This window comes from Heteronotia binoei, chromosome 4 (assembly GCF_032191835.1).
Source record: "Heteronotia binoei isolate CCM8104 ecotype False Entrance Well chromosome 4, APGP_CSIRO_Hbin_v1, whole genome shotgun sequence".
In the NCBI taxonomy this organism is placed as follows: Eukaryota; Metazoa; Chordata; class Lepidosauria; order Squamata; family Gekkonidae; genus Heteronotia; species Heteronotia binoei.
This window is the reverse complement of record NC_083226.1, coordinates 134246906-134260948: the sequence shown is the minus strand read 5'-3', so window position 1 is coordinate 134260948 and position 14043 is coordinate 134246906. Positions and strand designations below refer to the sequence as shown.

At 37.2% G+C, this 14043-nt stretch overlaps 1 protein-coding gene across 2 annotated transcripts in view; it reads right to left on the bottom strand.

Annotated features, from left to right (window-relative positions):
- Positions 1-70: 70 nt before the first annotated feature.
- The window catches only part of TNPO1 (transportin 1), a 115888-nt gene continuing 101915 nt past the window's right edge, over positions 71-14043 (bottom strand). For both annotated transcript variants that reach the window (XM_060235804.1, XM_060235803.1), the window contains exon 25: positions 71-5203. The gene's annotated coding sequence lies outside the window, so the exon portion shown is untranslated. The remainder of the gene's footprint in view (positions 5204-14043) is intronic.

Genomic DNA, 14043 nt, shown 5'->3' with positions numbered 1-14043 from the left:
CAGTTAAAAGCAAACCAAAGTTGTTGAAAGAAGTCCTTCCTTTTCCCATTAAGAATCAGAATGCCACAGCTATATTTAAACAAATTTTATTAACATAGTCAAGCAGTGATTAACATTCACATCTATTGTCACATCATACAAATGTAAATACAAAATTACTACATTACAATATATATTCTCTGCATGATCCAAAATATTTGGTGGCCCCAGAAAACTCTTTAGAATTCAGCAGCTTATCAAAAATCAAAATAATATTCTATTTAAAATGAAGTTGTGGTAGCACAGAGGCAGACAAAAATCAATTTCATACAATTGCAGAAGGATATGTTTGAAGGGAATATTCTAACACGTACAGAAAACACATCCAACTTAAAGCTTTCAAGCAACTCATACAACCTAAGTTGTCAGCAGAAAGTTCTGTCTGTTTTGCTGCTTCAGCTATTGTTAGTGCATCCAATTCTAACAATTAATTTTAGGACAGTTAAGAGTTAGCAAGGAGAAGAATTCCTGACAAAATCCTTGGGTGGGTGGGAGAGCTCTTTGAGTTTTAGAGGAGGAGTGCCCTTAAAATCTTCCTGGGTATTTCTAGTTTTGCTGCATGCCCAAAAGGAGACCTCTATTCTTAAATGGATTTACATGTAAGAAGAAAACATAACATATTACAACATCAGTGCAGAAACTGATTTGTAAATGTAACTGTCTGGCTTAAAAGTGCATTTGTCCACCAAAACAAATAGTTGAAGGTTTATAGAACTGTTCTAGTTTCCCCATCTTTCTCTCTCACACACAGACACAATTTCAGCTCAGTCACTTACTGAAAGAAAGCTACAAAGTATGCCCTTATTAATATTTCATTCAGAAAAGCCTATCAATCAATTGCTCAGACAAACAGAAATGAGCAAATGCCAGCTGTGGACATCATTCTGGACCAAAAAGCATCTGAAATTCGAGTGCAGTGTTGAGTAGCTCTGCATTAAAAGTTATAGCTTTATCCATCTTTTCACCTCTAGATGATATTTCCCAAGTAACTCGATACTTATTACAGTACACAATAAATTCATATGCAAATAGCAAAGTATCTTAATATATTACTGCTTGGTATTCAGTAGCTTACAGCAGCATTGAGTCTGATCTGTTAATGTTTACTGCTCAAGACTAAATTAAGAAGTGTTAAGACTCTAGCTACTTACTCTAAAATGTCTAAGCATCTATACATGAAAATATATCAGAAGTATTTACGCTGAGTCAGTCTTCTTTAAAATCAGGAACAAAACTTTGTACTGCATAATATACACTCTTTATGGTGGTTTTAGGCGCTATTATGCACAGACGCATTCTCCTCTTAAGAAGAATGTTTATATATCTTTGTTAATACATTCAATATGAATTAAATAGGTGACTTATATTGAAGCAAAGTCATGGCTGTCCCAAAGTTAATTTAGATATGAGAGTTTAAGACATTAGGCAGTTCCTATATGAAAGACAAACTGGTACACTTAAGACATATTAGAAGCTTCTATCCAAACAAAAAGGGTACAAGAGTATTTACCTGAGATAAAACTAGTATGAATAGTTCTTATCCAAACAACAACAAGCAAACAGCAAGTTTCAACTTTGGAAATCTTCCTACAAGTAGTATAAATCTAATTACACAGTATTTATGTAGTTTAAGTAATTCATGCCAATGCTAAAGAAAAATGCAGAATTATCACAGTGTGTATCAATAGTGTTTTACAAAATTAAAATTGCTTTATGTTTTAAAAAATTCTATTGGCTATGTGTTTCAACACGTTTATTCTTTTTATGCATGTTGCCATGACTGCACCCTCTTAAGTGGCTACAGATCCGCCAAACTGTACTTACTTGGAAGCAATTCTCATTGAAATGAATTGTACTTGCTTCCAAGTATGTTTAGGATTAAGATGCAAAACACTGGAATCTAGCTAGTATTATAACTAATACCTATATACCAATTTAGAAAATAATCCTAAGTAAAAAATTTACAAAATTGATTCAGTTCCCTTACATTTCACTTTTAAAGAAATTAAACAAACAATGTAAAGGAGGCTTTCCCCCTTAATAGTCAAAAAACTGTGCTACTAGAAAACCATACCATATTAGACAACTTTTTCTGCAAAAAGAGATGCCTTTAAAATGTTTTAAAATATACTTTCTGTTACCAACTTAGGTTGATCAGCAGCTTTATTCACTGTTAGAATCCTTCAAATGTAGGGGGCCTTGGACAAGAAAACAAAGGCATATACAAAAACAGTAAACACTGACCTCCTGAGGTTTCTACAACAAAAAATATTCAAGTAGAAAATCTACATCACTTAGCAGCGGCTATTTCTGTAGTTTAGCACACTAAGCACTTTTATTTACCGTGTAAGGAGCAGATTTAATAAGCCGTGCTTGTAGCATGCCAAGAGGCAGAGAACACTGGAATGTAACAAAGACAAATGCACAATTCTACTGGTATCAACATTCAGTCAACATTCAAAAACTGTCAAGACTACACAAATAGAAATAAGATGCTTTTATATATCCCATGATGCAATTATATTCAATTTATAACTGTTAGTGTTGTATTAGAACTTTTTACCTCAAATTCTAACCCAAATGGTTTCTGCAAGTGTACAATACTTTAAACAGTATGAGTGATTGTTTGCTCTGAAGCATGAACTCATTAACAAGCATTAGCTGTAATATTGCTTTCTTGTTACTTTTCTGCCTGATCAGTTTAGTCACAGTAGAGCAGTCACATCCCTCTATATTAACCCAAGTAATAAAATTATATATTTAACAAATGGCTTTTGCATACTAACCTTTAACTGTTCAACTTTGTAAGGGCCAAAACAAATAAAAAGGGTTTATGATTTAGAACTCCATTTTCTCTTGCATTAATGCTCTGTCCACTCACAGAGAAATTAAATTAAACCCTTGTCTAAGACAATTTCTACACTCAATAAATTTTATGTTGTTGGGAATTTATATTTACATCTTTGATTTGAAAAGCTGCAAAAGGAGAAGCTGTAATTTTTGAAATAGCAAATTGATTTGAAAGTAGATCACATGCAGTTTTGTTCAAATGGATTATGTAGTAGTAGTGATTTCCATCTTTATAAAAGGACATGTATTGAAAGGTCATTTCCAAGCATGTTTACCCCACTCAAATTTGCAAAGCGGAAAAAGGAATGTATAAGACTTGTGCATGCCTCCATGCATTAAACAAAAACTTGAAGTCATAGTTCATAAATGTCACACTCACACAGCTTGAACTTCAGTGCAATGGCTAAATCAAACAACCTGAAAAGAACCAAGTCATGCAAAGTCAGTCTTTACAAAAATTGTTATCCAGTATTTGTTTCTGCAATGCAAAGATGAGAATCTAAAATATAAGGCGGCTGTTATGGCTTTTTAAAAAATTTTTTGCACAGATTAATTTTGCAGCACTTATAGAAAATGGAAAGGTGTGGCTTCACCTCTGACCAGCAGAGTTAGTTCTCTCCATTTTCCTTCATCATCATGGGATACTCTTAGGGCAATCTAAATTAATCACAACTTGCACTTTTATAGTAACACAAGATCAAGTGTACCAGTTAGATTTTCACATTCACAGTACATAAGAAAATACACATGGAAAGAAAAGTAAAGGGTTAACTTAACAAGGATTTATTCACAGGAATACAAGTGAGTAGAAGGAAAACAGAAAAGCTAAACAAATGAAATGAAGAGGATCCAAACCAACTTTCACTCTGTAGCTATTAACTTGCACCCTTGTGCACACTTTAGAACACAAAGGGCCACCAACATGCGCCGATAATAGTGTCAATACCCTGCTTTACATCCATTAACTTACGTATCTTAAGATCATGCTTTGAAAGGGGGAAAATTGTAGTTTGATAATATGTTGGGTGGGAATAAACACTGAAATGTAGCAATCATGTCATTAATTTTCTACAATTGTCTTTACGTGCCAACTAACATTTATGTAGCCTTTAACAGGTCTTACCATGTAACTTTTTTTAGAAGTTCTGATAAAAATCACTAGTATAACCATGCAGAAAGCACATCACACTGACAGCACAGAGGCAATACTTTGCACAGCTATATCAGCTTTCCACATTGTGCAGGTTACACAATACAATATCAATCTTATTCCTAACAGTTCCTAAAAAGATATTTCAAGGCCTAATTGTAACTACAAGTATTTTATATTTATATTCTTAATAAACATAAAATCCACAGAATCTTAAAAGGAATCTTTAAATGCAGGGCTATACTTAATTGGTAAACTGTAACACAAAACTGGCGCAACGTAAGTAATGTGTACCACTCTCACTCTGATGCAAGCATGCTACTTTCCCACTAAAAATACGCTCGATCACTATGATCCAAAAATGCATGCCTGAACCTTAAACTGCACGTTAAGAATTATGCCTTACTCTAGAAATTAAATCTAATGAAGTACAACCATCAAATCATATCCACTACCTTTAAAGTTTCAATGTAAAATAAAAAATTGCCTTTCTTCTGAAATGCCCCTCCCCCCACCCCCAAAATGAAAAGGAGTGACTCATTTGGCATCTTGCAGGTTGCTTCATTTTGTTCAAGTTAACCTTTATTACTTTATTATGGGGTTATTTTAATTTGTACACTGCAAGTGCTTGCTCCTAATACAGGTAACAAGCTTCATTTAACTGTACTAACTTCATTTGTTTAGTTCTTCATTAACATGCAATACCTAGCAATACCTAGGAATCCCATCAAGATGAAACAATGCAGAAACCCCTTATTATGACACCTTTACTCTCGGTAATCCTCATTCTTCGGTTTCCTTTATTGTGTGAACACAATATATTTCCTCTTTACATACCCCCTATAGTTCAATTTTATAGTTTTCATTTTGGTACAGTTCCCCATAACATTGCAGAATGTGCTGTTTTGTGATTTTTTTTTTGCGCTTCTTCACATCCAGTGCAGAGTTGTAACAGGAGACAGATTTCCACCCACAAAAGCTCCAGATGTTAAAACATTTCCCAACATCGGCTTAATACAGTGACGGCAACACCTCCCTCCCGCCCCTCCCAGTAGGCTTGGGATTGTACTGTATTCCCTACTGGTTTACCCTTCCCCCCAGTAAAGGGTAACATTTTTTTCCCTGGGTGCAGAGGCTCCCTCCCAGTCTTCCAGACTGAAAGACCTGTAACAAACAAAAAATGTATAATTAAACATTCAGAAAAAAACTTTCAAGTATTACTATCAATTTTATATTCTGTTCACACTCTTTCAATTGCATTGGAACCTCTTAAAATCCTCCAAAAGCTGGTCAGAATGTCCTATGAAACACTCTGGGGTATACTGCAAGAACTAGAGTGCAGGGTAGTATTATGTAAAATGCTCTCTCAAGGAAGTAATTTTACCTTTAAAGTAAAGTACACCTCATTAATGACATCTAGGTGAATCCCCCTTAGAAGGGAATTCCAAATGTATTTGATACTACAGAATAAGCTCCACCTCAGATAAGATACTTAGCTCACACCAGGTGGCAGAAAGATACAGAGCAGAATCTTAGCAATAGTCTATGCCACATCAAATCAAATTGGTAAAGACTTCTCTTGCTGCCAAGTACTCTCACAGATCATATTCCCCTTCTTCCATTCCAAAGCTAGACTAAAACTTGTCATAGAAAAGAATATTGGTTTCTGAATGGTCATCCTTACTGATGGATGGAGGAAGTTCTCTTTGTGGCATTATTCCTAACTGCTTCAACAGAGCCTGATGTATAGCAGAGAAGGAAAAAAGGTTGTAAGACACTGGTCTTCAGCCTTTCCAGTCCTGAGACCTATCATCTCTGGGCAGCACTACAGAAACACTAAACTGCAAGCACATGACAAAGATTACAAGACAGAAAGGGAGTCAGGGTTATGAGTGTCAAGGCCAGGTTTCAAGGCAACAGACCAAGAAACCAAGCCAAGTACTACAAGGTGTACCACAATGAAAGGTCAAGCCCATGGAGGAATCCCTGTGGGGCCTTATTTAACAATACTACTCTTCATTGATGTGAGAGAACCTATAAGCAATGCTCGCAGACTGAAGGCAGTGTAAGAATATGTCTTTATTTTGTAGCACCTCACAAACAATTAGAGGTGAAATTGTATTCCTACCAGTACAGTACTAGTTAAAAAGGCAGCAAAGGTTGCTGCACCTCTGGTGAAGTATGTTAGATCCAGAAGGGACATGGACGTGTATAGACTTGTAGATGTATGTTCCAGATATCTTCCAGCTAAATTTCTATGACACGTTGTTTACAGCTTAGATAAAACATCTGGGAGAGTTCTAAGGAGGGATGTGCTCTTCAAAGATTGCTTAAATTTTGAGGGTTCCTCCCCCACAGAAAAGGCATGATTACCATTACTCAAAAAAAAATGCCAGGAACCCATTCTGGACAACTTTTTCAGGTTTAGGAATATTGTGTATCATCAGACCTGGCTACCTACTGTCACAGATTTCAATGGGTGGCAGACCTGGCATCTAGAGTCAGACGTTAGATCTATCCCCACTGATTCCAGAAGCCAAAATAAGCTGGAAAGAAATTACTGACATTTCAAGATATAAATTCCCTGATGTTTCAGGAGTGCCTTCTGCTGTTTCAGATACTTCTGAGCCAAAAACAAATTTGGGGAATAGTATCTGGGAGAACTGGGATTGATTCCCCGCTCCTCCACTTGCAGCTGCTGGAATGGCCTTGGGTTAGCCATAGCTATTGCAGGAGTTGTCCTTGAAAGGGCAGCTGCTGTGAGAGCCCTCTCAGCCCCCCCACCTCACAGGGTGTCTGTTGTGGGGGAAGAAGATATAGGAGATTGTAAGCCTTTCTGAGAGAAGGGCGGGGTATAAATCTGCAGTGATCTTCTTGAAAATATCCAAATGTACACCTTTAGTCCTAAGTATTTCTCTATTGGAAGATAAACAGCTTCCTTCAAACTAAAAATACCCCAAACTCTCTCCTTGAAAAGGTTATGGCCACCAGAAAGATAATCTGTAGAATCAGTATTTCAGACGATTTTATTCAGGTTCCTGGAAAGCAAGCAGTGGACCATCAGGGATTCTTAAATTCTACCCACCCTTCTCAAATAAAACTTCTGATGTATGCATGGGGAGGGAGTGTCAAAAGCCATGCACTTTGTTCCGAAAATATAAAAATGACCACATGCAAATTTCCTTAACCTCAGATGAAGTAGTAAACTGATGTATGTAACAAACTTCGCCTGGGTAATATTCAAGGTTTCAATTCAGAAAATGTGCCCCCCCCCCCTGCAAGCTGTCCAATATTTAATCTCCTCAACAGTGAATGAATGCCTGAAGCCTCCCACCCCACAGATGGTGTTAGAGTAAGGTAGAGAATTGTTGAATTGCACGTTTGGGCCTAAACAGGATGAATGACCTGACTGGCAAGTGATCTGTATTAGAGTATCATTTTGAACCATGCTGTCTTGTTATATTTAACGTAAGAACATAAGAGAAGTCATGTTGGATCAGGCCATCCAGTCCAACACTGTCACACATGACCAAAAACAAAAAACAGGTGCAATCAGGAGGTCCATCAGTGGAGCCAGGACACTAGAAGCCTCCCCACCATTAGCCCCCTCCAGCACCAAGAATGCAGAGCATCACTGCCCCAGTCAGAGAGTTCCATTTATACCCTGTGGCTAATAACCCCTGATGGACCTCTGCTCCATATGTTGATCCAATTTTTCTATGCATATAGCTTTCAATGCATGTAGCTGCCACCACCTCCTGTGGCAGTGAATTCTGTGTGTTAATCACCCTTTGGATGAAGAAGTACTTCCTTTTATCCATTCTAACCTGACTGCTTAGCAGGCCTGGCTCACCCACTAGGCAAACTAGGTGATTGCCTAGGGTGCCAGGACGCCAATTTGGCACCCCCCCCAGTGCCTACAACCGCCGAGTTTGCTCGCCTGCCTACCTCCCCCTGCCACTGCCCTTCCCTTGCGCTTCGCCCACCCCCCGTGGCACGATCAGAGGAGTGTGCAGAGGCTGGGCCCTACCGGTTTTGATGCGGCCGGCGTGGCATCTAATCCTTTGAAGCGTACATGGGAGAAGACTTTGCTCCCCCTCACTTCCAGGAAGGAGGGAGGAGAAGCCTTCTTCCCTGTATGCTTCAAAGGATTAGATGATGCACCGCCCACATCGAAGCCGGTAGGGAGCAGCTGCGGCGCGCTCTGAAGGGGGAGTCACAGAGCATGGCGCTGCATTGCAGCACTTGTAAGCACTCCTGGCTTACAAGTCAAGAACTACAAGAGAGAGGGCAGCAGCAGGAGGGGTTGCCGGCAAGGAGCCTGCCTGGGGCGCAACATACCCTAGAGCCGGAACTACTGCTTAGCAATTTCATTGAGTGTCCACAAGTTCTTGTATTGTGGGAAAGGGAGAAATATACTTCTTTCTCTACCTTCTCTACCCCATGCATAATCTTGTAAACCTCTAGCATGTCACCCTTAAGTCGACGTTTCTCCAAGCTGAAGAGCCCCAAGCGTTTTAACTTTTCTTCATAGGGAAGTTAAGCTTCCTTTCGGGCCTGCTATTTTGATCCATAACATTTAAAGTAGCAAATCTGATTCTCTTACCTTCTCAATATTACTTGACTGTATACCCTCTTTGCCATATAGAGCCACCCCACCCCACCCCACCTCCAACCCTTCCTGTCCCCCATCCTTCCAATATAATTTATATCCAGGAATCGCCATGTCCCACTGATTTTCCTTATCCCACCAAGTTTCTGAAATGCCTACAATGTCTACATTTCCCTCCAATACTAAGCATTCCAACTCCCTGATTTTGCCTCAGACACTTTTAGCACTTATATATAAGCATCTATAATTTCCCAGATATGTTAGACCTGCAACCTTCCTCCAGCTGCCTCAAGACTGCTCTGCCATCTTTTTGATTTTAAGTGCCAGCAGCTTGGTTTCTTCTCAGGACAAGTGGAGACTGTCTCTTTCGTACAACTCCAACTTGTTCCAAAAAGCATCCCAGTGCCTAACACTCTTCCTCCCTACACCATTGTCTCATCTATGCATCGAGACCTAATTTGTGTCTCTGGCCCTGCATGTGGAACAGGTAGCACTTGTTTGAGAAGGCTACCTTGAAGGTCCTGTCTTTGAGTTTCCTGCCTAGCAGCCTAATTTTTTCTTCCAGGACCTCACAAGTGCATTTCCCCACATCAGTGGTGGGGAAATTTAAAGTATTCCCCAAGCCAAACCTCAAAAAAGAGAGGAAGAAGAAGCAGTCTCAGAAAGCAGTTGCTAAAGCGACTAGGGCTTACTCCCGCTGTGGTGGGGAGGCATTGTTTATAAAACTGGAACAAGAGGAAGGAGTAATCTCACGTAGAGGATACCCCAGCCCACAAACTATGCCATCTCAAGGAGGAATACTTTCTGACTAGACCCTGCTTCAGAAAACAAACAAACAAATAGCTTATGATTACTTTTCAGTTACAAGTTTCAATTAAAGTAGCTTAATTGTATCTCATACTACTGATTGTTTATTGCTTGCCTTGGCCAAAATCAGAAGACTTATATTTAAATAGTTATAAACCAAGGATGCAAATTTCCTGAAACAGAATCAGAAAGAGCATGAACTGATTTGGCAAGTTTATTTTGACTTATGTTTAGTAAACTACTTTAAAAAGTAACTCCTGTAGATTTTATGTCTCAAATAAAATACTTGGCTTAAAATCAAGTGTTGTTTAAACGTTATATTACAAAACTTATTTTGTTACTTATTTTACTGGAATAATAATATATTTTAAGCATAATAGAGCACATATTTACATTATTTAAACTGGGGAAGGAATATAGATACTAGAAACTGTTGTTACTCATTTTAGCATACCTAAAGAATGTGTATGGGGTTGGATCATGGAGGATTGAGTCGCTTCTCAAAAGAGGAGCGGACAGAAGCCTCTGTTCTGGATAGGGAAGGCGACCCCAATGCCTGCTGCCTACTTTTCTCAGTGAGGGAAAAGGCCAAGACATGCTTAGGAGAATTCTGAGGGGATTTACTTCGGCTGACAAGAAGTCCCAGTGGGGTTCCTTTTAGGCTTTGAAGAGTCCCCGGCGAAGAATTGCATTCCAGCATCTACAGAGGGTCATTAAATTGACTTAAATCCATCAAAATTCAAGCCTTCTTTGGACTATACTAATATCTAAATATTCATCTTTGGAAAGGACGGTGTTAAGGAGGATATATTTGGCTGCAAGGTAAGAAGATTGTTATCTATCATTCTGGGACTAAAATTAATTCTATGTGAGACAAGGATTAAAATTTGGACTTAACTACAATATTCTAAAGTTGTAAAGAAGAGAAGGGGGTAATTTTTGGGACTTTTGGAATTTTAGAAGCAAAGTTAAAGCATGAAAAACAACTGTTTGGAATACTTGCTGTTTCTGCAAAAAAAAAACCCATCGTCACTGAGTTGCTGAAGTGGAAGATTACAGGAAGTGGCGTCATACAAGTATTGCGAGATCTCTCAACCACTGAGAATGTGACTTCATGGCAAGAAAAGCAGGAAGGAGCCATTAGAAGAAGGAAACTCTCTAAACCTCCTGGCCTCCTCTAGGACTTGAAAACCATAGTGAAATTGTGGCAGCCATTAAAGGAAGGTCAACAAATTTTAAAAATTCAAGAAAAAAGAATGAGACTAAAAATTAGTGGAGCCGGCAGATATCATGATTATAGAATGAAACATATTGGATTATAATATTGGAACCAATTTTGGTGGTCTTTTGGAGAAAAAGGAAAAAACTTTTAAAAGGGTCTGAAAAGTCGCGGATGCCATTTTGAGTATTTTTTAAAACTTTAAAAAATAATATCTCAAGTTAGGAAGCCCTGAGAATGGTGATTTTGGGCTTATTGAAAAGGGCATTTCCTAATCTATAAAATCCTATGGTCTAACTTGAATCAGTTTAAGAGCCTATTTTGGCAGTGGGAAAACCGTAATGTCTGATCATAAGCAGGCACCAAAACAGACACGTGCAAGGATTGGCTCACTTGAAGAAGGCATAATGCCTAAAATACAAGACCAATTGGAAGCTATGGAGGCAAGACTGGTCAAAGTGATGAAAGATCTAATAATGGACAATAAGAAGCAATTAATTAAAGAATTAAAAAAAGACATTGAAACAAGTGCAGAAGTGAAGCTAGAAATTAAAAAAGGAATTGAGGATCTCAGAAGGGATTCACAAGCAACACTAAAAAAAGTACATGTGGTTGAAAATAAGGTGAAGGATCAAGATTCCATGATTAATAAATTGCAGGAGAAAGCTCTGCAAGACTGTATGTTAATGGAAAACCAGATACATTTGAGAGGAGTACCTGAGAATGAAGGATCTGACTTAAAAGACATATATAATGAGTATTATTACTGAATTTTTGGAGACAGAACCTGATGAATCTAGCCATCTTTATGACTATATATACAGGGCCAATTCATTATATGACAAGAAAAACAAGCTACCAAGAGATGTGGTAATAAAATTTATTTCAAGAGACATGGTGGGAAAGATCTTAAGAAAACAATTTGAAAAAACATTGGAAATTGATGGAAGCAGAGTAAGAATCATGAATGAGCTGCCAAGAAAGGTTATAAATGACAAAAGATTGTACAAAAAACTAACTGACAAGCTGCAGGATAATGAAGTGAGATATAGATGGATACTGCCTGAAGGTCTAAGTTTTGAACATGGTGAAAAGAGGATTACAATTACAAATGTACAGGAATTGAGGAGATTTTTTGAAGAAAACGAGGGATTTGGGGATACAGAATAAAAGAAGAATTGTTATGGATTACAAATTAATATCTTGGAACGTAAATGGACTAAATTCACCACAAAAAAGAAAGGCTACATTTCATTGGATCAAGAAACAAAAATGTAGTATAATTTGTTTACATATTAAAAAATTGGATTATAAATTTTTATGGAATAAACAACTTGATAAGGAATTTTTTTCTTTGGCTAAGGAGAAAAAAAGGGGAGTAATTTTTTATGTTAAAGAGGAACTGAATCCAAAATTGATTTTTAAGGATAATGACGGAAGATATTTAGCAGTGGAGGTGACGAATGATAAAAGGACGCTGTTGTTGGGATTGTATGCCCCAAATGGGGCGAAAGACTCCTTCTTTAAAGACATTGTGCAACAATTAGACCAAGTGACTTATGAACAAATAATGGTAATGAGAGATTTCAATGGAACAATTATTAATGATTTGGACAGATCAGGGAAAAGAAATAAGGAGGGGAAATTACCAAAGTCATTTTATGATTTAGTGAAACAAGAAAGCTTTTAAGATATATGCAGGAAATTTAATCCTAAAGTGTGTGATTACATTTTATTCAGCTAGGCATAACTCTTTCTCAAGAAATGATATGTTATGGACTACAAAAGATCTTGGACTTATGACGAAAAAAACAGATTCTTCCTAAAGTTGGGGCCGATCACAATCCATTGATGCGGTCGGCAAAAAGTGGGAAAAAGATTAGGAGATGGAGAATAAATGAAGATTTGCTACAGAAAACAGATAGTGGTGTCTCTAGAAAAGAAAACTAAAGCTTTCTTCCAAATAAATGAAAAGGAGGACATTCAATTTCAAACGGTGTGGGATGCATACAAAGCAGTAATGAGAGGCATTTTAATTACAATGAATAATAAAGATAAGAGAGCTAAAGAGAAACAAATGCTGGACATTCAAAAAGAGATTGGGAAAAAAGAAAAAGAACTTTAAAAAAGACCAGGGAAAAAGAAAATAATAAGGGAAATTACAATATTGCACAATCAATTGAGTCATTTGTTAAATAAAGATGTAGAATGGAATTTGAAGAGACTGCAACAGAAATCTTTTAAAGGAGCAAATAAGCCTGGAAAATACCTGGCTTGGCAAATGAAAAAAAAAAGGAAAATAAGTTTGTGAACAAAATTGTTCTGGGAGGTAAAGAAACTGTTGACCAAGCAGGAATTAAAAGGGAATTTTACAAATATTACGCTAAGTTATTTCAAACTCAAAAGGTGGAGAAGAGAAAAATAGATGCATATTTACAGAAAATTCAAGTAAATCCCTTAACAGAAAACATGGGGAAAGTATTAAATGAACCAATTGAAAAAATTGAAGTTGAAGCAGCTATAAATTTGCTGAAAATGGGAAAGGCACCGGGTCCAGATGGCTTTACAGCAAAATTCTACAAAGTCCTCGTAGAGACGTTAGTACCGAAACTTCAGAAGCTGATGAATATTATAAGGACTGACAGGACAATACCAAATACATGGAAGGAAGCATTAATTTCACGGATACCACAAACGTAAAAAATTATAGACCAATTTCATTACTTAACAATGACTACAAAATATATGCTAGGATACTAGCAGAATGACTCAAACAGCATTTGAATAATTTTATCAAAGAGGAACAAGCAGGATTTCTTCCCAGGAGACAAATTAGAGATAATATTAGAACTGTTATAGATATTGGTGAATATTATGAGAGGCATCCTGAAAAAGAAGTGGCACTATTTTTTGCAGATGCAGAGAAAGCCTTTGACAATGTGAATTGGGACTTTTTGTTTGCAGTGATGGAAAAACTGGGATTAGGAGAAGATTTTATAAGAATGGTTAAGGCGATATACACTGAGCAACAAGCAAGACTTTATAAATGCAGATTTGATGGAGAAAATGATACCTGGTAAAGGAACAAGGCAAGGCTGCCCTCTATCTCCATTGATATTTATAATGACACTAGAGATTTTGCTTAGGCAAATACAAGATGACAAAGAAATAGAGGGGTTAAAATTGAAAGGTCTTACCTATAAATACAGAGCGTTTGCTGATGATGTAATGTTTACTAATGAAAATCCCTTACATGTGACAACATTGCTGCTTCGCAAAATACAAGAGTATGGAGAATTGGCAGGCTTTTATATAAATAAAGAAAAATCGAAAAATTTTGTGTAAAAATATGACAAAAGAGTCAAC